Source organism: Melanerpes formicivorus, unplaced genomic scaffold (assembly GCF_026170545.1).
Source record: "Melanerpes formicivorus ecotype bairdi unplaced genomic scaffold, bMelFor1.0.p_v2 SCAF_17, whole genome shotgun sequence".
Taxonomy (NCBI): Eukaryota; Metazoa; Chordata; class Aves; order Piciformes; family Picidae; genus Melanerpes; species Melanerpes formicivorus.
In genome coordinates, this window is record NW_027142369.1 from 10,569,230 (window position 1) to 10,596,955 (window position 27,726).

The following is a 27,726-nucleotide window of genomic DNA, read 5'->3' on the forward strand; positions in this document are numbered from 1 at the left end:
CCTCTCTTGCAGTAATCAGACTACTGCATGACAGTCTTCCCTTTCTGTTGTTCATACAATAATTTTTCTTGTCCTTTCTTCTTCATGCATTGTGTAGATAGATTCCTTCCCCCCCCCTTTACCCCCTTTCTGCATATTGCTAGAAGAAAACAGAACCTTCTTCCTTACCAATGCGACGAAACTTCAGTGGCTGAAATGTCTACTCATCTTTAAAATGTGCAAAAAGCAAGGCAAAGAGAGAGAGAGAAAATAGACACCACTGTGATTTGCATCTAAGAAAGGATCACGGTATCGCCAAGTTGGAAGAGACCTCAAAGATCATCGAGTCCAACCTGTCACCACAGACCTCATGACTAGATCTTACTAGAAATCTGTATCTGCTTTTGGCAAAATGTAGACCTTAACAGGTAATTTACTGAAAATTAGAAGCCACTCTGGTTAGACAAGTTAATGGTGAAAAGCGGGTTTTCTGCCTACTGAGAAGAGTAGCTCCAGAGTTGTCTGTCTTCAGTGACAGAGATTGTGGCCGAAGTTGTGGCACCTGGTTTTGGCTCTTGGAAAAGTAGTGCAGCTGTCTCAGGATATATTGGATGGTCAAGGTATGGGAGCAGACCTGTTAGTTATGCAGGGGAGGTTTGGGATATAGGGCTTTCTAGAGGCAGTTTAAGGAGAAGACAGCATGTCAGGGTGGTTGTTTGCCTATATTTTGGATGCCATAATCTGGAAAAAAAGAAAAAAAAAGGTGTTGCTGTAACCTGCTTTATAATACCATCTAAGCTACCAGTTTAAATCTTGCTAGCCACAAGAAAAAGAACTGCATCAAATTCCTTAGTATTAGAGAAATAAACAAATGTGATCTACATTGAGGTAGGCATAAGCTAGTGAAAAGACTCCTGGAAAAATTCTAGACATTTCATTGCAGGGAATCCATAAGAGTTCTAACAAGGAAAGAGAAAGGAAAGAGATTATTGAGTTTATACTTAACCTGTCCTCCCAGTAACTGTGAAATTTTCAGGCCAGGGAGTGATAGTTTGCACTTTTCCTTAATTTCAGGAAGAGCAAACAAAAATTCCCTAAATAATAAATAAAAAAGATGAGTCATTTTAAGTAAGGAACAACCACAGAGCCAGTGATTTCATCAAGAGAATCTCAGTATTTTTGTCTCCTTATAGTAGGAAATAGCAAAGGCAGGAGAAATGTGTTGAATTTCTCAGGGCAAGTCCTCTTCCTGTTCTTTCAGTGTCCTGTTCTCTCTAAACTATCACATCCATAATGTACACAGTCAAATTCAACAAACAGCATTTGGAGCCTGTTGCTTCATGGGCAAGAAGAGCTGTGTGTGAGGTTTGGTTTGGGTATCTCAAGTGGGACAGATTCTTCCAGCTAATGTACTCAAGGGGGACATCTCCACCCCAGAGCAGTCCTTTTACAAAAGAAAAAAATAACCTCACAAACCCCAAAACATTCTTGGAGCTCGTTTTGAGAGAATGTAAGGGAATTTGAGAGATTCTAATAGATTTTTCAGGATATTCTTCTAATGAAAGAGTGCCAAAATATCTGGAACAGAAATAAGTGTCTAGAAACAGATTTTTAAGTATCTGGAGCATCTTTTATTTCCTGCTTGGGAAGGAACAGTCATTCCTGTTGCAGGAACTTCTTGATTAAGGATTTTGCAGAGAGAATTGACATGCCCTTCAGAATAGATTCTGGGGTGACCTCATTTGACATGAGTGCATTGTGGTCTCCCCTTGTTTTGCACTATTGATCCTAACATGAATGGTTATTGCACTACAGCAGAAATTCATTTGAGAGCCAACATCGTCAAAGTTACTCCACTTGTGGTAAAAGGTTCCAAAACTTCATGGTCAATAAAAAGCAAATGGTCTTGGAAGTGAACATGTTTTCGTGATTGTTTGTTTCTGAATCAGTATTACACTTCAGGAATAAAAACCTCTGATATTTTAAATATAATGGAAATGCTCTGTGACAACACATAATAAACAATAATAAAGCAGAGACTGTTTTGGTTTTTTTGCTTATTTTGGTTTTATTACAGTTCATCTTTTTAGATAAAGCCTTCAGTACTTGATAATAATTTTTAACCACATAGTTTTAAATGTCTTGAGCAATAGGACCTATCTCATGTCCAGAGTTGCAGCAAAGGTAGAGTGTCCACCTGCCTGTGCTTTGTTTTGGGAGAGGAGTCAAATGGATGAAAGAGAAGTAACTCAACCTTCCCCTCCATTCCTAGATTCAGTGGTTAGATAGACAATGTCTCCCCCTCTTTTGAGCTCATGTTGCATTTGTGGTTAATGCAAGTTTCTCTGTATGTTGTTTCCCAGGTTTCTTGTCCGTATTGAATATTTGGGGTTATTTTTATCCAGATATGTTAGTTGGTATTTTTCCAAACTGAATTTCAGTTTTATTTTCTGGCCGTGTAAGGAATTTGCTTAGGTTTCTTTGTATTATTTGTGACTTTACTCAGAGTTCTCTATGTAATATCCTCAGATGTTATCTGTGTGCTATTTTAATTGTATAGATCATTAAGGAAGTTATTAATATCTGGGCTAAATTGATTCTTATATCTCACTGGCATTTCTTTCCAGTTGGATACATTGAGATTTTTATCCTTTATTTCTAGACTTTTTGGCATAATTGTGTCTCTCAGTCTCTTCTATTACAAGAAAAAAAAAAAAAGGATCAGTTTTATAATTAGGACTTCTGTGGAAAACAGAAGTGTGATTCTGGCAGGAATAGAGTAAACTGTAAATCTGGTCAGAATCAAAATTGAAGCTGTATTAAGCTGTATTATAATCATTGCATATATATATATATCTTCACATCGATTCCAATATGCTGTCTTTATACTTTAATTTGTACAGTAATGTTCTTAAATGATAAATTATTAAGTAAACATTTTCCTGGTGGAATGTGCTTTCTATTTTTGTCTATCATCTTGAGTACAGAATGTGATTCCTTTCTGTAGGGTCAGCTATTTGAAATACTTGCCTGTGTTTGTTCTAACTGCATAATCTATAATCCTCAATATGTCTTTAATCCACTTTATCTCCTACAGAACTACGTCTTTGGAATGGGGAAGAGTATAGTGAGATAGAATCTAAGAGTATAAGTTTGGGAAGGTTAAATCTATTTCTGAGGTCAATATTAATAGATTTTGGCAAATAAGAGAAGAAATGACTTATTTTCATTCCTAGAGAATGGACAAATAAGCAAAGTTTTACAGTGTTTCATATCTGGAAATATGATAAAAATAGGGGTGGGATTTGCCACCTGAGTAATTTTAAAGATCTCTTAGAGTTTTTAAGGGAAAGGAATAGATTTATTTTCTTTTTATTTTTTTCTTTTTCTTTGGTGTGGTTATTATGCAAAGTCAGATTGAACTTAAAAATGTTTACTTCTGTGTGCATGAGACTAAGGTAGAAACCAGAGCACATATTTCTTAGAACTGAGCATGTGAGATTGAGGAATGCATTAACCTGGGTTCAAGGAGGGGTGTGTGTATGCATGCACATGCATGCTGTGAAGTCTGTTCTTGAAAGAAAAAGTTCATCTTGGTACTGGTTTGTATTGGTGTTGACATTTTGGTGTGTTGGCTTTGTTAAGGATTGCACAAAGAGCTTCTCTTACGATTGCTTCAATAGAATAATGGAGGAGAAAACGTTGGGGAAAAAAATTGCCTGTACTAGGCAAAGTATGACATTTTACCAAGAGCATTGGTGCTCTTGGGGGTGTCTCTTTTAATGGGCTTGATAAACTCTGCATTTTTCAAGTAGGAGAACAGGAAGGACCTGTCATCAACAATCAGCTCTCGAAATTTTATTTAACCCTCCTATTTTTGCTTGTAATTTTCAGGTAGAGTGTTTTATTAAGTGACTTACTGAAGTGTCAGATGCAAATCCAGCAGAATTATTATTTTTCTAAGTGTCACTCTTGCTTTTGTATGTTTTGGTAACTGACGAAGATGGGTAAAGAAGTTGTCAGAGGTCAGGTCTTTGTTTAATAGTAAGGTATTAGGTGTCATTTGTCAGGGTGGATGGATTTATCATTTCACTTAGTGACAATATGATTTTGCGAGATGTTTGGATTTGGGGTGGGATAGTGATCATGTTAAATGTCAAACTTGCACAGCAGAATTTTTTGTTAATGAAGCCACACTACATAGCAGGCCTGGGTTCAAACACCACTAGTACTTTGGTTGTTAATTATTTTTTTTTTCTTGAAAGGTAGTTGGTCTTAAACACAAATATTCCTAGTTTTGTATATTAGAAAGCAGCAAAGATCAGCAATGCTAAGTAAATGTGACACATCAGTCCTAATATTCTTACGAATGGTTAGGAATATGCATAACATTGAAACCCCCACGTGAAGTGAAGGAAAAAGTTAGCATGGAATTTCAGCATTCGCTTTTCATAAAACTTCTGAGATTCCTGGGAGGGCATGTAAATTGTAAGGAAGCTTATTTACATGAGTAGAGATTTCCTTTACAGAGAGAGAAGAAGAGAAAAAAAAAAAAAGATAGATGCCATGTAAAGCATCATGGTCTTTCTCTGCTACCTGCCCTTAAAAATTATTCCATCTAACCCATTGCCTGGAAGGGATGAGAGCTGGCTAGCAGAACAGTTAGTGAATCTGAACACTGGAATGTCCATTTTGCAGTTGCATATGCCATTGTGATAGCGTCCATGTGGCTGTTGGGAGGAGTGAGGACCTGCAATTTACATTTTCCAGTGAGGAAATAAGTGAGAATTTCACTTTTTTTCCTTTTGGACAAAGAGAAGTTTTCTACCAGCTTCAGTGCTTAAATTCATGTTGTGCTCTCAGTGCTGCCATACCATTTTCAGTAAAAGAGCAGTTGCATGGAGACAAAGAGGCTGCTGATTTAAGTCTCAATAGAGAAGTCTGTTAGGCTTCAACTGTGGGAGGATACTAAATGTAGCTAAGAGGTTGGCAAATGCTACCTGGACCAAAACTGCTTGAAAATATTAAGCAGCTGTTTAGTAGATTTGCCTAAAAAACATTTAATGACTGAAAGAATTGCAGGGAAAAATGACAGAGGATTTTTGGTTTAAAAAGGTACTTACTGCCTGGATAAAATCTGCTGTTTGTCTTGAATAAAAAAATGCAGAGTCCAGCTACAAATATTTTCCTTGAGTTGATGTGAGAGGGGACAAAATAATCCACCTCAAGCCCTTCTTTCTCTTCCCACCTGTCTTAGACTTTTTTTTGGGTGAATTATGTCAGTTTATGCAACATTTGGGCTTTGCTTTTGAAAGGGTGTAATACTGTTTCTGATTATATAAGTTAAGTTGAAAGCTCTGGAGTGTTGTCTTCTGAAGTTTGCATAAAGCTCAGTGTATCTGCTGCTATTAATGGTTTTCTAAGCTGTTACACTGAAAGTTTACCTAAAGGGTTTATTTTGTGCTGCAGCCCTTGAGACCATCCTAAAGAAGCCAGAAGCAAGGTGATGGGACTGGGGCCTGGACTTATACTGGGTGCATGCAAAAATCTGTGTACAGCCCACAAGGGGAAACATTCCTCATTTCCACCTTCATCCCTGCTCTGGGTTGGATAGTCCTGGGAGCTGCCCTGGTTTTTCATCTTGTTGCCAAGCCAGAGTGTAAATGCACTTTTATCCATATCTGACCTGTGACATGCTGTGTGGGACATGTGAAATGAGCTACCCCAGCATTTTTGTTTTCCCTTTTGGGGAGTGGAGTGAGGAGATAAAGAAGTTGTGTGAAGCTGTTTTGCTGCGTGACTAAACATAGAGAAAAGGCCTAAGGAAGCCATTGCTCAGGACTAGGGTAGTTAATTTAAGCAGGGAGTATGAGCTTCTAATTAATTTGTGAATGTGGTTCCCTTTATGATCTCTTCCATGGGGAGAGTTGATTACAGGATCTCTGTGCTGGGTCATTAAATAGTTAACATCAATGGAGATATTTATGCTTCAGAAGCTGAGATTTGCACATACGTGGCTAAAAGCACTTCCTGTAGAATACATTTCATACTTACCTGCAAAAAAGTGAAAAGAGGCAAGTAATGTCTTTTTATCTTGGGAATAGGTTAAATTTTATGTGGCTAAAGTAGGTGCTGTAGAAACAGGGAAAAAATTACCTTTTTAGCATGTCCCATCCATACCTCACATTGAGCCACAAAATAATATTTATACAAACAAGAATGTTTGACTTGGATCTACATGGAAAATGCATTTTTCTTTGGCCTAATTATTCCAGAAATTGTAATTTAATTTTAGGCAAATTTAACTAAAAGCTAGGAGATTGGTGAAATTACTCCTGCAAAAACCCCTCAAAACTATTCTCTTTTAAATTGAGACAGAGAAATAGCAAGAGGTTTTTTGCTAAGTCTTGTATTGATCTATCTTGGCTACTAGTTCTGACAGAGATTTTCAGTTCTCATAAATGTGTTTTTTGTCATTTGCTTACTCTTTTGTTTCTTACTGTACACCAGTATGACTAAAATTTCTGTGCAGTTTCATAAATTTTCATTTTTCTTGTGGAATTTCTGAGGAATTATTTCTGAAAGAGGGCACTTTTGCCCATGTGAAGTTGATGCTTTAGGGCTTCTCTACTGCTCTCTTACGGTTTCAGTGGTGAGTTTTTTTTGGTGCACTGTATCAGCCGTTTGCTTTGCCTGTGAATGCTAGCCCAAATTTGGCAGAGTTTTGAGATGTTGAGAGATTATTTTTTGTGTGTAACAGCTAGATAGGGTTATCATAATTAAGAATGATCAGCCATTTAACATCTGTCACTAACCTCCTCACAGAGCAAATGAGCATGATTTGTTTCCTTTTAATGTGTGATGGAGGCATCAGCATTACTTCTCTCTGTGGCACTGGTGTCATCAATACTAGCATGCACCATGGAGTCTGGGACTTTGCATACTGGAAGAAGATAGAGGGGAATGAGGGTGATGTAGACCCATTAAATGATCAAAGACACAGAGAAAATGTCTTATGTGATACAATTAAAAAATACCTATTTGAATAGTTTATCAAAAAGCATGAGAGCAGACATGATCAGTGTCTCATGGGGGGAAATACTGGCCTAAAGCCAGAAATTAGGCATGTGTTTTTAATAGTGAGGAAAAATACCAGCTGGCAGGAGCACTTAGTGATGTTAGAGTCACTGTTTGTGTGCTTCCAATTCAAGAGTCATGCCTTCTAGAGAAGTTGTATTTTAGTTCAACACAAGTTACCAACTTAATTCACAGAGGATTGCTTCTTTAGGAAATCTTGGAGATTGTTTCATTTAGGTTAGGCTATCTGGTCTGGTAGCTTCTCCTAGCTTGCTGTGTCCTACTGCAGCTGTAAAATGCCCAGCGTTACCTATTTCAGAAGCTTTGAAAGTGTCTGGAAAATGCAGTAAGAAGGAATAGCCAGACTTTTCGTGAATTAGACAAATTGGATGTTTCCTTGGAAATAGACTTTGTTGTTTCCTCTGCTCTGTTTATGTTGGGTGATACTCTGCTAGTTGTTCACAACTGCCTGCTCTCTCTTGCTGCTCAGCTTGGGACACTGGGTTACGATTTACGGAATGGGTGATGACTCAAAATGCAAGTGAACTCGATGGGTAATAATCCTGAATACTACACAGTGCTAAGTAAATGTTAAGAAAAATCAGGCTGTCTCAAACTGGGCATTGAAAATTAATGGATGTTTGTAATTTGGATATTTTTCTTTCTCAGTATTTTAATTAATATCTTGTGATTCATCATAAAATTGACAGTCTTTACAAATGTTACTCTTGTTTGAGAAAAATGAGATAAAAATTATATTATGCAAACTCTGTAAGATTCACTGCTTTTATTGCAGCTAAGTATTTTAATAGAAACAAATCTGACTCAATTATTTTTATTTTTATTTAAAAAAATTCACAGACTGTCACAAACGCTTTTCAAGTCTTGATTAAATGTAATGATACAGGCTAGTGAGATACAGGTATGATCTGGAATGGAGCACTGTAGCTTCATTGGCTTTTTGAGTGAGGAGCCCTTTCCTTCTTAATCACACTATTTGTTTTTAAGCACTAAAACTTTCAAATAAATTACATATTTTTAAAAATTCATTAATACAATAAATTCTTTCACTATGCAACATTAAATTTTCTTCCTAAGAGTGGGGTGCTGTATATTTTCTATTGTTTTTACTGGCATCCATAATTTATTTTGTTGCTTCATCAGGTCCATTTTTTTCACAAGCACATTTTATCAAGCTTTGCCAGATTAAATTAGGGCTGTAGATTTAAAATAGTTTGAAACTGCGATCCTGCTTAAGCTCTTCTATTTTCTCACTTCCTTCTGCTTGCCCTGAGCACCGCTGCCTTTGCATGCCCTTTCTCCATTCTTTCTTTACTGCTGTGGAAAATGCTGGTACCATGTGCATTTGTGTGATCTTCCTTGTCAGCTGAAAACAGTGCAGTGGGAAATGCCTTCTATGTTTTCTTGCTATCCTCTTCTTTGATACAAAACATTTTAGGGAATATTGAACAGCTTTTCCCAGTACTGTGAAGTGGTATTTTACAGTACCAGCAAGTTCATCAGTGTGGACTTCCAGTGTGTTTATTGCACTAATTTTGTGGTGTAACATACAGTAAGGTTTTGCAGCATATGTCCTTATACTGTTTAGCTTTTGCCCTTCTTAGGCATTTGCCTTCCTGTTTTCAGACACATCTTAAAAGTAGTCAAGCAGATCATCAAAGCTCTGAAGGAAGGGAATGGCTGCCCTTATAGATATGAGTGAAACCTCAGAGATGGTGATGATACGATTTAAAAAAAAAAAAAAAAAAAGAAAAAGAGGCTTCATGGCTGTTTTACACAAACTCTAAACAGGCTGCTTTTTTTTTTATGATGATTTTGGGAAATGAATATGCTGATAAATCCAAAACTTGTGAGGATTTGATATATACTTAAATACAGGCAGTGAGTTGCTGAAAAATGATGATGCTCTGGTTCTCTGCAAGTCAGGGATTCTAATTTGAGCCTGCCTTTTTAAGAAGCAATTTCCTCTAATGTTGTTCCAAGGTAAAACTTGAAAAAGTAAGTAATGTGTAAACTGTTGAAATACAGTTCATTGTGAATACAGCCAAAGAATAAAATTACTGAGAAGAAATAGTGGCTTTTACTTTGAAAGTGTGTCAAAGCAGAGAAGCTTTTCTTATGTGTAGCTGCTGTTGGCTGCAGAAACCCCTTGTTTCTGTGGCTGATGATAGATAGGAATATTAACAATATAATTCATGCCTTGTCATATTTCGCTGCTTAATCATCTTGTTTGGCACTCCTCGGGTCGTGTTCTGTGTGGCCATCATTCAGGAATGAAAGCTCACTCGGGCACTGGTATTACAGTCCAGTAATCGAAGCGGCTGGGATTATTCAGATAATGAAAGGACTGGCCAGCGTGTTTACCCACCAAAACTGGAGTGGAGCTAGAGACAGTAAACAGCTGGGCACGATGGACGTCGCTGCTACGTCACAGCTGCTTTAAAGATCCAGGGTGGGTAAGCAGACACCTAGAATGCTCTCAGGTTCAAAAACATGTCAGCAGTACTACTTGGAGTTTCTGCCATGGAAACTTGATCTCTTAAAAGTTTTGAGTAATTCTGTCTTTTGTGTGCTGCTGCTGTCATAGGTAGTATTTCAAGGAGGTTGCTGACATTTTGTTAGAAATACTTGAGTTATAAGCAAATAGTTTCCTGGAATGAATATAGATTAGAAAGAGGGGCTCTAGCATGAATCTGAATGCCAATACAATAAAAAGCCACAGGGTTTTGTTTGTTTTCCTTCTTTATTTTTGTTAACAACTACAGTTTGAAAATGTAAATCTGACATTTTTTTCAGAGGCCAGCACTGAACTTTGTGAACTGCTTGTGGTTCAAAGAGTTGCTGGATAACTTTAAAAAGGAGTAGAAAGGAATTGGCTTGGCTCAGTGCTAAAGGTGGCTGTTGTTGCAGGACTCAGATGCATATAAAATGATAGGAGCATAAAGGGAAGTATCTAAAATGAAAGGGGGAAAAAATTTTGTTTGATTCCCCCCCCCCCCTTTTTTTTTTTCTTACTTCCCCCCCCCCCCCTTTCTTAAAACTCCATAAAGCCTTTCCCTCTCTGGGTTTGTAAATGGTGTTTCTTCTTTAAGTAGTGTACGTTCTTTCAAGATACCCATGATTTTTTTTGTTGCTTCCATGCTCTTGTCAGTGCATGAATAACAAATCATAGAACGGGCGGGGAGGAAGTTGATTGTAATTTGACTTAAAAGCATGAATGTTTTGACCTCAGCGATTGGCAGGTTGAAAAGAATGATTTGCTGTGCTGTTTGTGTGAGCGTTGGGTTGTTTGGTGTTAATCACCATCCAGTTATGAATATAATTCACTTGTTAGACGAGTGAATTAAACTGTAGGCTACTGTTGGACTTCAAAACATACCTTCAGTGAGGACTCTCGTTAAAAGGAGGAGTGTTTTTCAGAGTGCTGAGTTGAAGAAGCAGTATTTGTCTTGCGGGTATAATGAAGGTAAGGATTTTCAAGTTAGAGAGGTCTGATAAAAGATATTTTTTCTTGTAGTTTCTTGTGTACTTAAAGGGTGAATTCCCCGAGATGCTGTTTTGAGTGACTACTGAATGTGAAACTTTCATGCATAATCAACAGATAAGGTGTTGGTGTCTTTTTAGTGTTGCTTGGTTTTTGTTGTTTTCCCTTTTCTAGTTATGTTTTAGATTCCATGTTTTGACGAGGATGTTTTTTTTGTTTGGTTTATAACTTGAGATGGGTTTCTTCAGTAGTCATAAACTTTCATTGGCAGATACCATTTAAAAATATTCTGTCGGTGTGAAGCCGTGGACTCGGAGGAAAGCTGATCCTTATTTCTTTTTTTTTTTACATGATACTTTTATTTTGCTTGTGTTTAAAGATGTATGATGAGGTTTATGAAACAGTGAGTGGAAATTAGATCCATTTATAACCTGTTCTTGTATTCAGAATTCTTTTATCATTGAGAGACCTAAGACCTGAGGAAGCTCAGGGTTAGTCTTCCCAGTGAAACAGTTTCTCCTGTGTTCCAGAGTTAAGACAAATCTGAGTTTCAGAGGTTTTTCAGAGTGTTTCAGAGTTAAGATGGGAGTCTGATTTGATTATATTAACTCTTTGCCTGATGAAGGGCTGCTAGAGCAGGTTTGAAAGGCAGACATCTAAAGGGAGATGTGTATTAATGTCTGTGTTACTGTGGCTACTGTGCTATGTAGCAACAGTAACAAGGCAAGGACTCATCTCTGTATGGAATGATGTTAGAGAGTCCGTATTTTAATTCAAAGGAGAGGTTGCAGTGTATTTTAATTTTTGCACATCTGTTTGCTGAAGTTAAGACGAGTTTTGAAGTTGTCATTGAACCTACCAGGGCCTAAGCTAGTTATCTTCAAATTTGAGATAGAGAATTATGTGCAGAATAAAGGTAAAAGTGACTTTTAAAACCAGGTCAGAATTTCAGTTGTCCCAAGTTTTTATGTGAACGTTATAAATCCAGAAGTTTTTGTACCAGTGGTGTGTTCTTAAATATTTCCAGAGGGGAAAAAACCATACTGTGGTTCTGTTTGATTTAAGAAAGGGCACTGGCATTGCACCTCCAGTTAGCCTGTGTATTCTACCCTTTGGACATTTTGAAAAAGGGGTCTCAGTTATTGAGACATTTCTTCTGGACATCAGTTTTGGAGTTTTCTTTACATAAGCATTTTCAAATAGTTCTAAAATTGTTCTTCCCATGAACTTAAATGAGTTCATTACTTACTTTTGTGAGGTGCAGGAAGTTCAGAAATGTACAGTGATGCATGATTGTTATCTTAGACCAACCAAAACCTGAAGGGTTAGTGGCAACTTGCTAAGTAGTAACAGGGAAAGGTAAGATGATCAGGGAAGGGAGGAAATGAAGTTGTTGCTCAGTCACAGAATCAGGAAGCAGAAAAGAACTGGACAGACCTGTTGTATAGGAGGAGTTTGGCTTTGCTTGGTCGGGTGCAATGCAGTGGAGGGGAATTTGAGCTCCTCGATACTAGAATCAGGTTGAATACAGAGGAACAGGGAGAGCTCTACATGAGCTTATTTATTCTGTAAGTGAGAGAGGAGGGAAGTGCTACTGCAGACAAGCTGTTTGTGGTATCTGAGCTTGCTCTAATACCTAAACCATTTTTCCCTCAACTTTAACTCTGAGTATTTTGTAATACTGGGAAAAGAAGAGGAAAGTCCAAAGAATTACTTAGTGTGCTGTAACTTGGAGATGTGGACAAATGTTCTTAAAATTTTATTTCTGAATAGTTGAACTACATTATTGTACAATAATATGATTTTATTTGCCTGACAAGAACTTTGATCAAAAGTACCTATGCATAAACTTGTAGCAGTCTAAAACCTGGCTGGTTTTGTGAGTTTTTTTGGTGTGGGGTTGTTTGTGGTTTTTTTTTTTTTTTTTTTTTTTTTTTTTTTTTTTTTTTGTTAGATGATCAGTGCAATGGAAGGGGAGGCTGGGGGTAAATACTTGCACCATGAGTGCCCTAAGGTGGTGCCAGTGCCTCAAGGAAGGATTATCGCATAGTAGGAAGACTAGTGCCCAAAGCAGAAGAACCTGCCATTTTCCTTTTCATTGCACAAGCAGCCTTTTTACATTTTCTCTGCCTTGCTGTATCCTGACCAAAACCTCACATTAGGCCAGGTAAGGCTGTGTGCAGCAAGAGAGGACAAACTGGATTCTTCTTTGCACCTTGTCTAAGCTGAAGACAAACAGCTCAGGAGAGCTCATCCATGTCTGGAAGGCCTGGTTGAGTGCAAGAGATGATACTGAAATGACAGAAAAGCCCCATGGGCACTAAGGACCTTTGAATCCAAAGCCAGGAGGGGAACACAGTGAATGGATGCATTGCATGGAAAGGCAGTTACGTCCTCTCCGGCAACTGAGCCCAGCCTAGGGCATTTGGACTGAGTGGATCTGAGTACCACCAGAGACCTCTTGAGTCTCTAGGCTTGTCACAGATTATCATAACTCTGAGGCTGAGTTATCTGCCCACCTCATCTGGTCTCAGAGACTGGAGGAAAGGAGCCTTCTCCAAAACTATCAACAACCATCAGGCCTTGGTCTGTGGAAAAACTACTTTGGCTATGTCTGGATATACCATGGAGAATGTGAGTATGTAATTGGGAGCAACCATGTCCTGCCCAGTTGTGTCCACAACTAGAAAATCCTCTACATTTTCTTCGGATCAACAAACACGAGGAGTTGGAGGATGCTTTTGAGCTGGGTTCTGGAGTCCAGGTTGCCTTGCTGCTCATATGATGGGCTCTACTTGTTCTGTGGGTACTTTCTCTCCCTGTATTCACTGATTGATCTGTCTGGGTGCTGAATATCTATCCTGGGAAGTAAGGATTCCTCACTGGTTTTGAGGCATTGTATGTTTGAACCCAAATAGATGTGCGTGCCTTTTCTATAAAATAGTTGCCTTGAGTTCTTGCTGTATTACTGGAATAATCAATCTGGACCAAACTTGTACACAGCCGTACAGAACTGCTTCTTTAAAAGCAAAAATAGCCCAAACAAAACCAAGCTAATGTGAGAGTGGGAAGTAGGGATGTGCAGGGCTACTGGTGATGGTTTGTAGGGCAGGGATTTTGCAGTCTGCTGGACATGTTCCTTTTAGCAGAATCACATTTAAAGCAGATCTTTTTTGCCTTCATTTCAAGTGAAAAGATGTTCCTTTCTTAGCAAGACAAGCCACCATAGAAGCATTCAGTTTCTCATTTGCAGAATAAATGACTTTAAGTTCTCTTGTGCCCATGTGGAAAAACTCCACTGTTTTGCTGGATGCTGTGCTCTCCAAAACATCCCACTTACTAAAATGGCTGTTTCTTAATGATCTACAGCTGAAGGCCTTTCCCTTTACTCTTGGCAGCCTGTGCTGTCTTTATGGGGTGGAACAGGATCTTTCTTTGGTCTTAGGAAATTGTATTAATCCTGCCAGTATTTAACTGAATCCAGGATTACTAATCTGTTGAAAAGCTCTGCTTTTAGTTTTTACAGATGATGTTCAGGACATCTGATAGCTGCATTTGTGTTGTCAAAAATGCAGACTGTGTTTGTCTGTGATAGCCTCAGAATTTCTAGAAGGGATTCATTATATTAGTAAACTATTGCAGTCTTCCTTAGTAAAAATGAGTCAAATTCTCTTAATAAAATGGTATTTTTATCATTTTTATTCTATATTTCTGAAATGATGGCTTTTAAATACTCAGTATTTAAATTTGCCTTTCTAGTGAAATAATAAAACATTGCAATGACTGAGTAATTTAGAATGAGTTTAGATAATCTATTATTTACTTTTCCCAGTGTTTTCCTAGTAAAAGCTACCTGACTAGTCTGTCTGTCTCATGGTTTGTTTTTCCCCATTTGTACCAATTTGGTTGATAACTACACAGAAGTAGAACAATTGGGAGGAAACGCCAAAAGGCTTCAACTTCAATTTTCGTTGCTAAAGTGAGTTAAAAAGCTGACTTGCTGAGTTGTCTGAAACATCCTTTCGTAGCTGTGAAGCCAGTTGGTTGATGTCATGTATGTAGGAAAGGTGGAAAGCCATCTGATTCTGAATGGGTTGCTTCTATGTGTGTATTGTCCTCACTTGTTTCACTCTTTGAAAATCTAACTATACATGGGGTTTCTGTTCGTTCTTTTGAGTAAATCCTCTCAAATTTGCAGATTAGTCTAAGTAATGGTGGGTGGAAAACCAACCCCAAAACTAGTGAATGGGTAGAATACAGTTGATCTCTGGTGCTACAGTTATCTCCTATTTTATGTGGTGCTTTCTTACAGATGTTAGAACTTAAAATACATAAAACTCTGGTGTGGGAAGGTCATTGCTTCAAAAGTGTGCGTGAGTGAGAATCTTAGAGGCTAGATTTTGGTTGATTTGAATTAAACTCTGGGCTTCACCTTGCAGGGGAAGAAGTTTACTGGAAGCTTCCTCATCTGAATTAATGCAAGTATGAGACATACAGATTCCTCAATGCAGCAGCTCAGAAAGAGTTACTCAACTAGGTTACTTTTCCAGTTGTGACTAAGGGGCCAATTAGCAGCATCCAGAATGAGACAGCAGCGCCTAGGTAAAAATAGATGGCATTTGGAGAAGGTGGGAGCTGTTTTGGAGAAGGACTTCAGCTGCAGACAGAGAAAGAAGACAAAGAAGCAAGCTTCAGAAAGGAGTATTACAGGCATGATTGTGAGAAACTCCATGGACAGGCAAAGGTAGGAACAGCCCAGAGAAATGTCAAGCAGCAATACCAAATTGGGCCCTCAAATTGAAGGGCCTCTGCTGCTGAAGGAATGCTTGAGCTGAGCTCTTCACTCCCTTCTGACAAGAGAGATAATGCTGGCATTGATATTAAAATGAAACAAGCTCTAACATCCTCTGAAAATGACAGGAACCAGAGGAGTGGGCGTAAAGCTCCCTAGATTGTTAGGTCTTAAGTTAAAGATTCATACTTAATGCCTCTGCCAGAGGATAGAATGAAGCAGGCAGAAGTGCTGCTTCAGTTGCCTTGCTTGAACATCATTAGTTGACTGCTGCTGGAGTCTGAGAGCAAGTAACTATGTAACATGCCTGATACATGGAGGAGAACTTGATAGCATAGGATTGTATTTTGCATTCTAGGCTTCACAGTTACAACTTCATCCTGTGACCACAACAGTTTCCACGTCCATTCTTTGTCATATCTTGGCAAACTGAAGTAACTGGATTAGTATAGTTTCAAACTCTTTTGTTCTTCACTGACCTATTTTGACTGCTTGTTAACTATTGGATTGGGAAAGGGCCATCTGTATATGTGCTTGCTGATACAGCCTGCATGTAAAGAGAATGTAGAATGCTGCCTGCCCTCTCTTCATAAACTTCAGTCCCCTGGAGGTAATTACTTAAAATACTCACTTTAATTTAAATGATGTGCTCTACTTGTCATTTAATAATACATTAATATTATTAAAGAAAAGGATGCACCCGAAGTGCTATTCTTAAATGCACAAAAGTGTGCAAGTTGAGTTCTTGCTGGTGATCTAATAGCAAGTCTGCTACTTCCTAAAAAGTATGGGCAGGCTGCTGTACTACATGTGCTTTCTTGATCAGTGGTCTGTACTTGCAAAGACTCTATAAAAATGACTTTTAAAAGTAAGTTGTGTGAATTCCCCAATGGTGTATTTGCATTGCCTCACAAAGAGGAGCTTTCAGACTTATGTTTATGTTAACCTGCAAAACACACACTTCTCTTGCTGGGGTTTTTCTTTTAGTGGAATACATAACTGATGAGCTTGCTCTTTTTTGATTTGTAAGAAATGAACTTTCTGCCAATTAGAGCAGAGGTCTAATTGCAATTCTAATGAACCAACATAATGCTCCTGTTGACACAGGTTGGCCAGGGTGTCAACTGAAGAGGAAGTTGCCAGCCATAGAACAGCTGAGGATAAGTATTGTTGATGATATAATTTCAGTTTATCAACTTCAGTAAAGAAGCACCTCAACTAGTGAGTAGTTTGGAAGAAGTAGAGAGAGTAGCAGTTGATGAAGAATATTGTTTGGTAACCATAGAGGAAAGGTTTTAATTATGTTTCATGCCTAAACTGCTATGTCTGGTTAGTGTTTCATAGTTTCATTCAGGGTTGGAAGGGACCACAAGGATCATCTAGTTCCAACCCCCCTGCCATGGGCAGGGACACCCCACACTAGATCAGGCTGGACAGAGCCTCATCCAGCCTGCTCTTAAACACCCCCAGGGACGGGGCCTCAACCACCTCCCTGGACAACACATTCCAGGGTTTCACCACTCTCATGGTGAAGAACCTCCTCCTCACATCCAGCCTGAATCTCCCCACCTCCAGCTTCATTCCATTCCCCCTAGTCCTATCACTACCTGAGATCCTGAGAAGTCCCTCCCCAGCCTTCCTGTAGGCCCCCTTCAGATACTGGAAGGCCACAATTAGGTCACTTCGGAGCCTTCTCTTCTGCAGACTGAACAGCCCCAACTCCTTCAGTCTGTCCTCATAGGAGAGGTGCTCCAGCCCTCTGATCATCCTCGTGGCCCTTCTCTGGACACGTTCCAGCACCTCCACATCCCTCTTGTAATAGGGGCTCCAGAACTGGACACAGTACTCCAGGTGGGGTCTCACCAGGGCTGAGTAGAGGGGGAGGATCACCTCCCTCGACCTGCTAGCCACACTTCTCCTGATGCAGCCCAGGATCTGATTGGCTTTGCGGGCTGCAAGTGCACACTGAGAGCTCATGTTGAGCGTTTTGTCCACCAGCACCCCCAAGTCTCTCTCCTCAGGGCTGCTTTCCAGCCAGTCACTGCCCAGCCTGTATTTGTGCCTGGGATTGCCTCGACCCAGATGCAGGAACCTGCACTTGCTCTTATTGAACTTCATGAGGTTGGCTTGTGCCCACCTCTCCAGCCTGTCAAGGTCCCTCTGGATGGCCTCCCTTCCCTCCAGCGTGTCTGCTGCACCACACAGCTTGGTGTCATCAGCAAACTTGCTGAGGGTGCACTCAATGCCACTGTCCATGTCACTGACAAAGATGTTGAATAAGACAGGTCCCAGGACTGATCCCTGAGGGACTCCGCTTGTCACTGGCCTCCACTGGGACATGGAGCCATTGACAGCCACTCTTTGGGTGCGGCCATCAAGCCAGTTCCTTATCCATCTAGTGGTCCACCCATCAAACCCATGTGTCACCAGTTTGGAGACCAGGATGTGGTGCGGGACAGTGTCGAAGGCTTTGCTCAGGTCCAGGTAAATGACATCAGTTGCTCGCCCCTCATCTATTAATTTTGTCACCTGCTCATAGAAGGCCACCAGGTTGGTCAGGCAGGATTTGCCCTTGGCAAAGCCATGCTGACTGTTCCCAATCACCTCTTCACTATTCTTTTGAGCGAGTAGTGACTCCAGGAGGATCTGCTCCATGATCTTTCCAGGCACAGAGGTGAGACTGACTGGCCTGTAGTTCCCTGGTTCCTCCTTCTTACCCTTTTTGAAGATGGGGGCAATGTTTCCCCTTTTCCAGTCTGTGGGGACTTCCCCAGACTGACATGACTTTTGAAATATAATAGAGAGGGGTTCAGCAACCTCATCTGCCAGTTCTCTCAGTACCTGTGGGTGTATCCCGTCGGGTCCCATGGACTTGAACACTTTCAGGTTCTTCAGATGATCATGAACCTGATCTGCACTTACAATGGGCAGTTCTTCCTCCCCGTCCCTGGCTTTGACTTCCATAACATCAGGAGTGTGGCTAGAGGCCCTTGCAGTGAAGACTGAGGGAAAGAAGTTATTAAGTACCTCAGCCTTTTCCTCATCACTTGTGACCATGTCACCATTTCCTTTCTGAGGGGGCCCACACCTTCCCTAGTCTTCTTCTTCCTATTAATATACCTGTAAAAGTTCTTAGTGTTCCCTTTAATCTCCCTGGCTAGATTCAATTCAAACTCTGCTTTGGCTTTCCTAACCAGGACTCTTGCTGCTCGGGCAGCTTCCTTATATTCCCCCTGTTCTACCTGTCCTTCCCTCCACTTCCTGTAGAGTTTCCTTTTAAGTAATAGCGTGTCCAGTAGCTCCTTGCCCATCCAGGCAGGCCTCCTAGCATTCTTACCTGCTTTTCTCTTTGTTGGTATACAGAGCTCCTGGACACAGAGGAGGTGGTCCTTGAATACTGACCAGCTGTCCTGGGTCCCTCTTCCCTCCAGGGCTTTGTCCCACACTTTGGCTAGCAGATCCCTGAAGCGATCAAAATCTGCATGCCTAAAGTCTAGGGTCGTGAGCTTGGAATACTTCCTCCTGATTGCCCTGAGGATGTTAAATTCAACTGCTTCATGGTCACTGCAGCCAAGGCCGTCTATGAGCCTCACATTGCTTACCAGCCCTTCCCTGTTGGTGAGAACAAGGTCCAGCATAGCACCATTTCTTGTTGGTTCCTCTACCATTTGGAGGAGGAAGTTGTCTTCTGTGCAGTCCAGGAACATCCTGGATTGCTGGTGCCTTGCTGTGTTGTCCCTCCAGCAGATGTCCGGGTGGTTGAAATCACCCATGAGGACCAGGGCTTGTGACCTGGAAGCCGCTTCTATTTGCCTATGGAGGGCCTCATCTGCTTGGATCTGCTGGTCAGGTGGCCTGTAGGAGACCCCCACAGTAATGTCTCCTTCCCCTGTCCTGCCTTTAATTTTAACCCATACGCTCTCAACTAGCTCATCATCCCTCCCCAGTTGGAGCTCCACTGATTCCAACTGGCTATTGACATAGAGGGCAACACCTCCTCCTCTCCTTCCCTGCCTATTCTTCCTAAAGAGTTCATACCCATCTATGCCTACATTCCAGTCATGGGATTCATCCCACCAAGTTTCAGTAACAGCCACTATGTTGTGGCATCCCAGCAGCACAACCTTGTCTTTGTGGCTTTTCAGCTTTGTTGAACTTGCTTATGAATCTGAAGAAGTTAACACAAAGCTCCTTATTTGTAATGATTCAAATATTTATTTTTAAAGGTAGTACATGGATGTAGGCTGATTCTAACATTGCAAAGAGGCTAGATAATCTCTATTATAATTCACTTCAGGTGCCAGGGCCTAGAGATAATCAGATATATTTGTCCATGCAGTAGCAGAAAGCATGTCTGAGGGACAAACACCTCTATGGTTAATATACATGCATGCAGGTAAATATGTTCTGCCAAAATAAAACAGCTTTTCTTTTTATTTGGTTGTTCTTTGCCCTCTTTCTTCATGGGAGAGTTCAGAGGTGAAGATAATATGAAAAAACATTCACACACACATTATGATAATGCAAGGCTATGGAAAGGGTTGTTCTTTAGACTGTAACAAATACTCAGAAATGAGATCTCTAGAGCTTTGTGTTGTGGAATTAAAATGGCTACCCCATTTAGGATTCAAGCAGCACACAAAAAGTTGCTGTTTAAAAGAGAAAAGTGGCCTGGTGTTTGATGTCAGTCAGATTTCCAAGTTTTAACAAAAATACCCACTTTAGGTATAACAGAACAGTGAACATTCTGTGATGGAGGAGATCCTATTTTATAAAAGGATAGCTGGTATTTCTACACAGGCATATATCATGACAAATGACATAAAGTATCCAGTGTAACACAGACTAACTTCACAGGTTATAGTGGAGTATTATATAAATGTCATGTTTTATTCCTTTACTAGTGAATTGTTCAGATTTTGAGTAATGTGAAGATCAAGAGGTTGTTCTAGAATGGAGATAAATTTCTGAGCACCAGGGAATGTGGGAATGCTGTACAGTAATAAATAAACCTTTATTTTATTTTGCTTTTGATATGTCATTTAGACAGATCTACTGGGCTTGACAATATGAAAAAGGGTGTTCCCTTAACTAACAGCTTGACTAATTGAGTTACTGTCATGAGGTATTGAATAACATAGTCTGAGCCTTACAGATGACCATATCTCATGGCAGCTGTTTCGGCCTAAGCACCAGAAGGTCTTGTGTAAGAAAAATATCTTCAAGGGGCAAATGATGTGTTAACATCCTTTCTTAACAAATAAGCCTTGTGGAATGCTGGTGGATTCAAAGTCCTAATGTAGCATCTTTTGAGTAGTACTTTCTAGTTTATATGTTGGCCAGAAGATGTTATCCCAGTGTATAGATCAGGTTTTCCTATGTTTCTTCATGGCTCTGCTGGAAGGCAGTAGGGGTTAAGTTCTTGTGCTTAGGAAGGAAACACAGATGAGCAATGAATGCTATGGCTGGTATTCCTGAGGGATGTGCTGCTGCAGATGCATCTTGCTCTGCAGCTTGGCTTGTTTTTGGCATAGCATCAAATCCAGCTTGAGGTGTTGATTATCATCTGAAAGGATCTCAGTGGGCTGAAACTAGTATTAGAAGACTAAATGAATAACGAAGGCCAAATGCAATAATTTTGTTCTTTCATAATGGAGCTTCTGCAGTAAAGAGGAAGCATGTGTGAGAACTTGAACTTTCAGAGGGGTCTGTTTTGGGACATTAGAGTAAACTCTCAGCTTATTTCCACATCATCCTGTCATAACTTTGAGATACATAATTAAATCTAAAGTCTCTTTCTTACATGACCACAGCATCTTAACACTTGTTCAGTCCCATACAATTCTTATGGCATTACACACATTGTTCCCTCTGTGGAGAGAATGAGAGAGCAAACACATCATGGACAGTTGAATTGCCTAGAGCACTACTGGAAAATGTTGGGAGAATGTTAGGGTAAATTAGTGTAGAGTATGTTCTTGATTAAATTTATGCTACCAAATGAGAAGAGAATGGAAGTTATGTTTTCAGAGTTCAATTAAACTCTTGTAAATGTATAAATAGGGTTATAGAAATATATCTTTTATGTGTATGTGTCTTATTTAAGTTAATTAATGTAAATATTTTAAAATAGAAGCCTGAGCTCTTAGTGGGTTGTGTATGTAGAATAGCTCTCACTTAATTACTTCTTTCACTGGAGAATGAAGTGTTCCTGTGACTTGTGGGATAAATTAGTGGGTCAGTATCAAGCAGAGCAGCAATCCTGGCATTTATTCACAGCCCATTTGGATGACAGGGATGTTCTGGATTTGCTGTGTTCTTGGTTCAGTTTTTTTGCAAGTGTCTAAGTGTTTCTGAATACATTTCATAGAGCAACTCTGTAGTTTGAGCAGAATGAGTATTGCATATTTTTATTTCAGCAGATGGCAGTTTCAGAGCACTTACTAAGTGAGGTACAGTTTTTTTGCACTCTTACAGGAAGCATGCACAAATACATGATTTTATCATGATTTCCTTATGTGCTTAATGCACCAATCAAATTTCACTGCAAATCCTGAACTGCCTTGTGACGGCAGTTAGAATGGCAGGTAACTGTAAGATTGCTGTAACATGTTAGTGTTCTTATATTTGATGGTCATTATGGAGCTATCTAGGGGGAAAAAAAAGTGATCTGATAAGAATCTTATCAAAAGGAAGACAGTAATCCCCTTAAGGATTCTTTGGTCTTAGGTCAGAAGGTCATTGTAGCGTGGAACTTGTAAAACTTTCTCTGGGTCTTAGATTTTTTTTATTCCCCACCCCCCCCCCGTAACCTGTGAGCCATCGTTATAAATTGCTAGTCTTGCTGTTTTCTCATTATTTGCCATTCATTTCCTATGCCAAAAAAAATAGAAAATAGCACACAATGTAGCAAGATAAAGTTGAAGCTGAGGTGTAATCCATCATTCTTTCTAAAATTAACAGCAATGAAGTACAAGATAAAAGTGATCTAAGCATAGCATGACAAAATTGAAATAATGAGCTGAGATTTGTGTCTCTATTGACATTTGGAATTCCATTGCTCTGCTAAGAACTTAGGAATGGATGAAGGGTGGGAGGGTCCTAGAGATGAGCTAGGCAATTAAAAAAAACACTGAAAAAATAGCCTGAAGGAGATGGTGAATTTAAAGGAGAGGAAGACAGCAGTAGTGTGATCCAGTGGAGCACTAAGTTACTATTGTGTAGCTATCCTCTACATTTGTAATCTGAGAAATCACTTGGAAAACGAGATGACTTTGTTTATATGGTGTTCATCTCTCTAGCCTTCATCATATGTTTTAGTATAGAGGAGCTAAGCAAGTGGGTAAGTTCAGTTTATTTTGGATTTGCATTTGCTCTACTTGTAGCTTTTGCTATTCAAATGTCTAAAGAAAGACCTGGGTTTTAAGTCTGGTGTAGTGCTCCTCCTGGTAACAGTGTAAAGGAACCAGTGGAGGTTTGTCACTTGGCGGCATTTGCAGCTAGTGTTAAGCAAATGTTTAAGGAGTGATGCTTCTGTAAATACTAATCCCAGAGTCTCAAAAAAGCCAATGGCAAAAAATTTTCATGTAGAGTCTTGTTTGTAATAGAGGACAGTGTTAAAATTCAGAGATCTTTATGGTTGTGGATATTTTGAATATTAGCCTATGAATGTTCTAACAGTGCTTTGGGAGCTCCTAGCCTACACCAGGTTTTAGTCATAATGTTGGGTTGGTTTTCTTACACACCTTAGCTAAATTATCAGGTCAGTACCTAAAAAACCCCACCATGAAACCTCAAAAAACAAAACAACTTCCCTACAAATACTATAAATGTACACAGCACACAATTTCTGAAAAAAGGAATGTTTATAATCCACCCTCTTTTTAAAACAAAACACCTCTTGCCTTTGGAGAAGATTTTGAAAAGAAAGGCAGAAGGTAGGTGGCGAAAGTATCCTGATGATTTCTCTAGTAGCTCATCTTGGTATTCCCAAATAGCAGGACAACTTCAGGCAGCAGCTCTCTCTGGTGACTGTTCAGCAAACCTAGTGACTTCATCTCTTCTGAAGCAAGGTTAGCTTGTACTTTGAAAGTGCAATTCAGTCATAACCTAGTTAAAACAACTAACATAAACTTTCTGAGCCATTATAAAAGAAACTTCAGTCAGTCCAGGAAAAAATTGCCACAATAATTCTCACTGTTTCAGCAAGCTATTTTTGTCTTATTAAGGGATTTTGTGCCATGTATTCAATTTGGGAAATAAAAAATAACATTTATGTGTATTTTTGACAGGCTTTTTGCTTCCTTTCAAAAGAAGATTAAAAATTGGCAACCATTGTTTTTGAAATGCTGATGAAAAGAAGGTGTGGAAAGAAAGCAACCTACAAAACCTGTTATTAAAAAAAAATTATAAGTTAACGTGATGTCTGTGCCAACTCACTATAAATAACAAAATGAGATATGTTAAAGATGCTACAGAGTGTCAGGCACCTCCAGATAATGTAACTACTTAGTCAAATCTAGACCCCAACCATTGACTTAGCATTTCTGTTTTGATTAAACACTTTGAACTCCGCTTTCAGTACTTTTAAAATGTTCTGCTGCTTTTATTGTGCTACCTATTCCCTAAACAATTTTTTTCCTGTCTTTTCCAAGTCTCCTGTGCATGACCAACCCCATTCATTTTTGGTCTTTTAATACCCTTTTTTGTTCTTGCTGTGCCACTTTTGGCTTCCCACTCTTTCCCTTTCTCATAATACAACTGTGCTCCCATTCTTCCATGTCTTCTGAATTTTCTTGCTACACACACCGACTTGCTTTTCTCCCAGAAAATTTTTCTCTAAAATTTATGTCCTTTGAATACTTTTTCATACCTTCTTTGCTGTCTTCTTTGAGCTGAATTATGTTTGGCTTGAATGTACTTGTAGATAGAGAAGTAAACTTTGGCTACTTTGAATTACTCAATTACTTTAAACTCCTGCCATTCACTGAAGACCTAATGAGGAGGGGTTGAAAAGCACTGTTCACTTACCTAAGAAAGAAAGTGCTACTGCTTGATTATGAAATTACACAGTTACTAAGTGCTGACTGTTAGTACTAGTGAGAGGAATACTGTATGCTACCCAGTATCTTGAGTCTCTTATTTTTGAGACACCTAGAACAGTGATCTGTGTATCCTAATACCGTAGCAATCTTGTCTTCTCTTAGTTACTCATCAGTTCTGAATATGCACTATGTATTTCCTTGATTGCTTGTTGTTACCCCAGATGTTTAACTGTTTCATAATGGATTCATCATGTTATGCTAGTGATGAGTAAGAGCACCCAAATTTTAAAGCCTGTGTCACCCTGGAAGCTCTCTGTTCACTTCAGAGTGACACATCATTGTTGCTAATTTGCATTGATAATACAGTCTTTTTGCATCGAGTATGGATGTAATAGCGTTTTCTTATGGCGCATCACTAGCTTTGACAGTCAAGGTTACGGTTTTGTTCCACTTCCAAGTTAAAAGATGTTCACAACACAGACAACATTGGTGCAGTTAGCGGTAGGGTGACCAAATGTTGGTCACAGACTGACAAAGTGTTTCCGGAAGGAATCCTTTCATTGAAACCTTGACTGCTGTGGCTCTGGGTTGAGTGGTATGGGTAGGGGGGTGTGTGTGTGTGTGTTTTAAGAGATATCTCCTGTTGCTTGTAATGCTACTCCATGTGCATTCGAATCACAAATCCACAGTGCTTTCATACTACTTGCGCAAGTAAACTGTTTGTTGAAAACCTCAGTGAAATGATTGAGGAGCGTTGGCAAGCAGTAGAGGGATTTGCAGTATCCAGGATCTCTGTAGAACTGCTCAGGAGACTCCCACTTGAGAACTTGTTCAGTTTAATCAAAGGAGAAATTTTTGGTCAGGCAAATAATTCTCAGTTTTGTGGCTGATAATCTGAAGAGATACTGATTACCAGGAAATACAGCGGAGTATGTCCTCTGTTAAGTTTCCAGTTATGCCTTTTGAATGTGCTTCAACAGTATGATGGTATTGTACTTTTCTTTTTGTGTGGCTTCACTCATGAAAGTCAGCTTGAGTTCGTCCCACTGTATTTATTGCTGTGTGAATGATGTTGGTACTGGTTAGACTGCACGTTGGGAACACAATGCCTAACTGCTGCCCTGCCTGTATAATTACCAAGTATAGAGAATGAGTTGGGAAAACAGCTTTGAAAAAGCCACCTATTATAAATGAGTGATTACTGACTTCACAAAACATTCATAATATTGACATCCAGTCAAGAAAATTGAATTAATGCAATCAGGATAGCGATTACTTTTCTCAAGAAGTGTGTGTAAAAAAGAGAGGGCAAACATTTGTACTTCTTGGCATCTCAAGACCAATATTCTGCTGTGAAAAGTGGCTTGCAGAAATGTGATCCCATTGTGTACTGGGGTATGTGTAACAGGTCTTCGCATTAGCAAAAGCTTTGAACAGGGCGTTGCTAAACCTTCCCTTGAATTGTACTTCTCAAAGAAGACCAAAAGGCTTTCAAATTGAGATTTGCCGGTTTTATATGATTAAAAACTGGAAAGTTATCTTCTTACAAAAGAAAATCTTCATAATAACCCAGGGTGGATAGATGTAGACATAGAGATTTATGCACAACTACCTACTTTGTGCAGATAGGTTCTTGCTTTCAATAGTGGTTAAGTTGGTGGCTTGATAAGTGACACCAAAGCAGAAGTGAGTGGTTTGATTTATAATATTAAAAAAAAACCCCAAACCTTTTAAACCCAAGGAGATTTTAAATAACTAGAAAAATAATAGTCATGTTTTTATTAAATATCCTTAGGATAAGGAAATTGAAGAAAAATTTGGGAATTATTTTGCCATTGAGTTAGTGAAAGAATACAGGAAACAGTCTCAGTGGGTGGAGGTGAGTGAATACAGAGTTCTCAGATGTTGAGAAATTATAAGGAAGTTCTTAAGGTTGTTGATCTATTGTCCATTCTGGACATTGGTTTTTAGTATTTTTTCATGATTAATGTGTTTGCTTTTACTGTCATACAAGAAGCCAGTACTAGTTCTATAAATGTCTATAAATTCTATAAATGTCATCTTCAAGCCATTTAATAACAATAGTGTATATACTGGAATAAACAAAATCAAAATGCCCTCAGAATAACTATTAGGATGTGTTCTGCTAGTACATATTTGCAGGCAGGCTAGTGTATAGAATAGAATCATAGAATTATTTTAGTTGGAAAAGACCTCTATGATGAGTGAGTCCAACCATCAACCTAACACCACTATGGCCATTAAACCATGTCATAGAATCAGTAAGGTTGGAAAAGACCTAAAAGATCATCAAGTCCAACCTGTCACCCAACACCTCATGACTACTAAACCATGGTGCCAAATGCCACGTCCAATCCCCTCTTGAACATCTCCAGGGACAGTGACTCCACCACCTCCCTGGGCAGCCCATTCCAATGTCTAACAACTCTCTCTCTAAAGAACTTTCTCCTCACCTCAAGCCTAAACTTCCCCTGGTGCAGCTTGAGACTGTGTCCTGTTGTTATGTCCTTAAGTGCCATGTCTACAGTGTGAGCAGAGCCTACTTTTGCTTAATGTTTTGTATGTAATCCATACCCTCCTCCCCCCCATAATTCTAGGCCCTATGCTGTGTTCTGTTTGCAATCCTATGACTTTTCCTTACAGTTTGTGTGCTGGTTTAAGCAGCAAAATCCCTGTCCTCATATTAATTTCCTGGCATTATACCCCTCAGAGCAAAACTACAGGCTGAAGAGGATCCGAGAACTGATCTAGGTGTTTGGTATCTCGCTCTTGGATTCTGCTGAGAGGAGAACCATAGCTCATCTCTCTGGATGCAATTTTGCTGGTCTCATGCATAGTTTTTGTTTTTACATTGATGCAAAATCAGTTACTTGTAAATTAATTAGATATGAATGCAGTATAAACTTTTTTTTTAAAAATCTCTATTAGAGACTTTCAGTGAAAGTGTGCTTGCAGATTGTTGTGTCTTTATTTGACAAAAGGTTCCAGGAGGCAGAGACTGCAGAGATGACTGGAAAGGGTGGGCTGGTTGGATTCAGATTATTCTGGAATAAAAGGTCATTAAGGGAGAAACTAAATTGCCTTGGCCATTGTAGAATTAGTATTTCAACCTTTGCAGTAACAATTACTGATCTGTGCCTGAAATAAAATTACAGTACTTTCTGTCAACTTCTCTGATAACTTTATAAAACACTTAATTTTGTTAAAAGCTCTGATTCTGTCTTGATTATTGCTTAGATGTGTTAGTATGTACTTTCATTCTGTTAATTTCCCTTTAAATCTGTGAATGTCAAAAGCTCAGTGCAGTT

General features: G+C 39.3%; 1 protein-coding gene across 4 annotated transcripts in view; it reads left to right on the forward strand.

The window, feature by feature from the left end:
* Positions 1-27,726, forward strand: part of PPP2R5E (protein phosphatase 2 regulatory subunit B'epsilon) — a 74,137-nt gene that overhangs the window by 13,452 nt on the left and 32,959 nt on the right. Inside the window, exon 1 of one of the 4 annotated variants that reach the window (XM_068148925.1) lies at positions 10,471-10,543. The exons of the other annotated variants lie outside the window; for them this stretch is intronic. The gene's annotated coding sequence lies outside the window, so the exon portion shown is untranslated. Of the gene's footprint in view, positions 1-10,470; positions 10,544-27,726 lie in introns of those variants that run through there. 4 annotated transcript variants of the gene reach the window in all.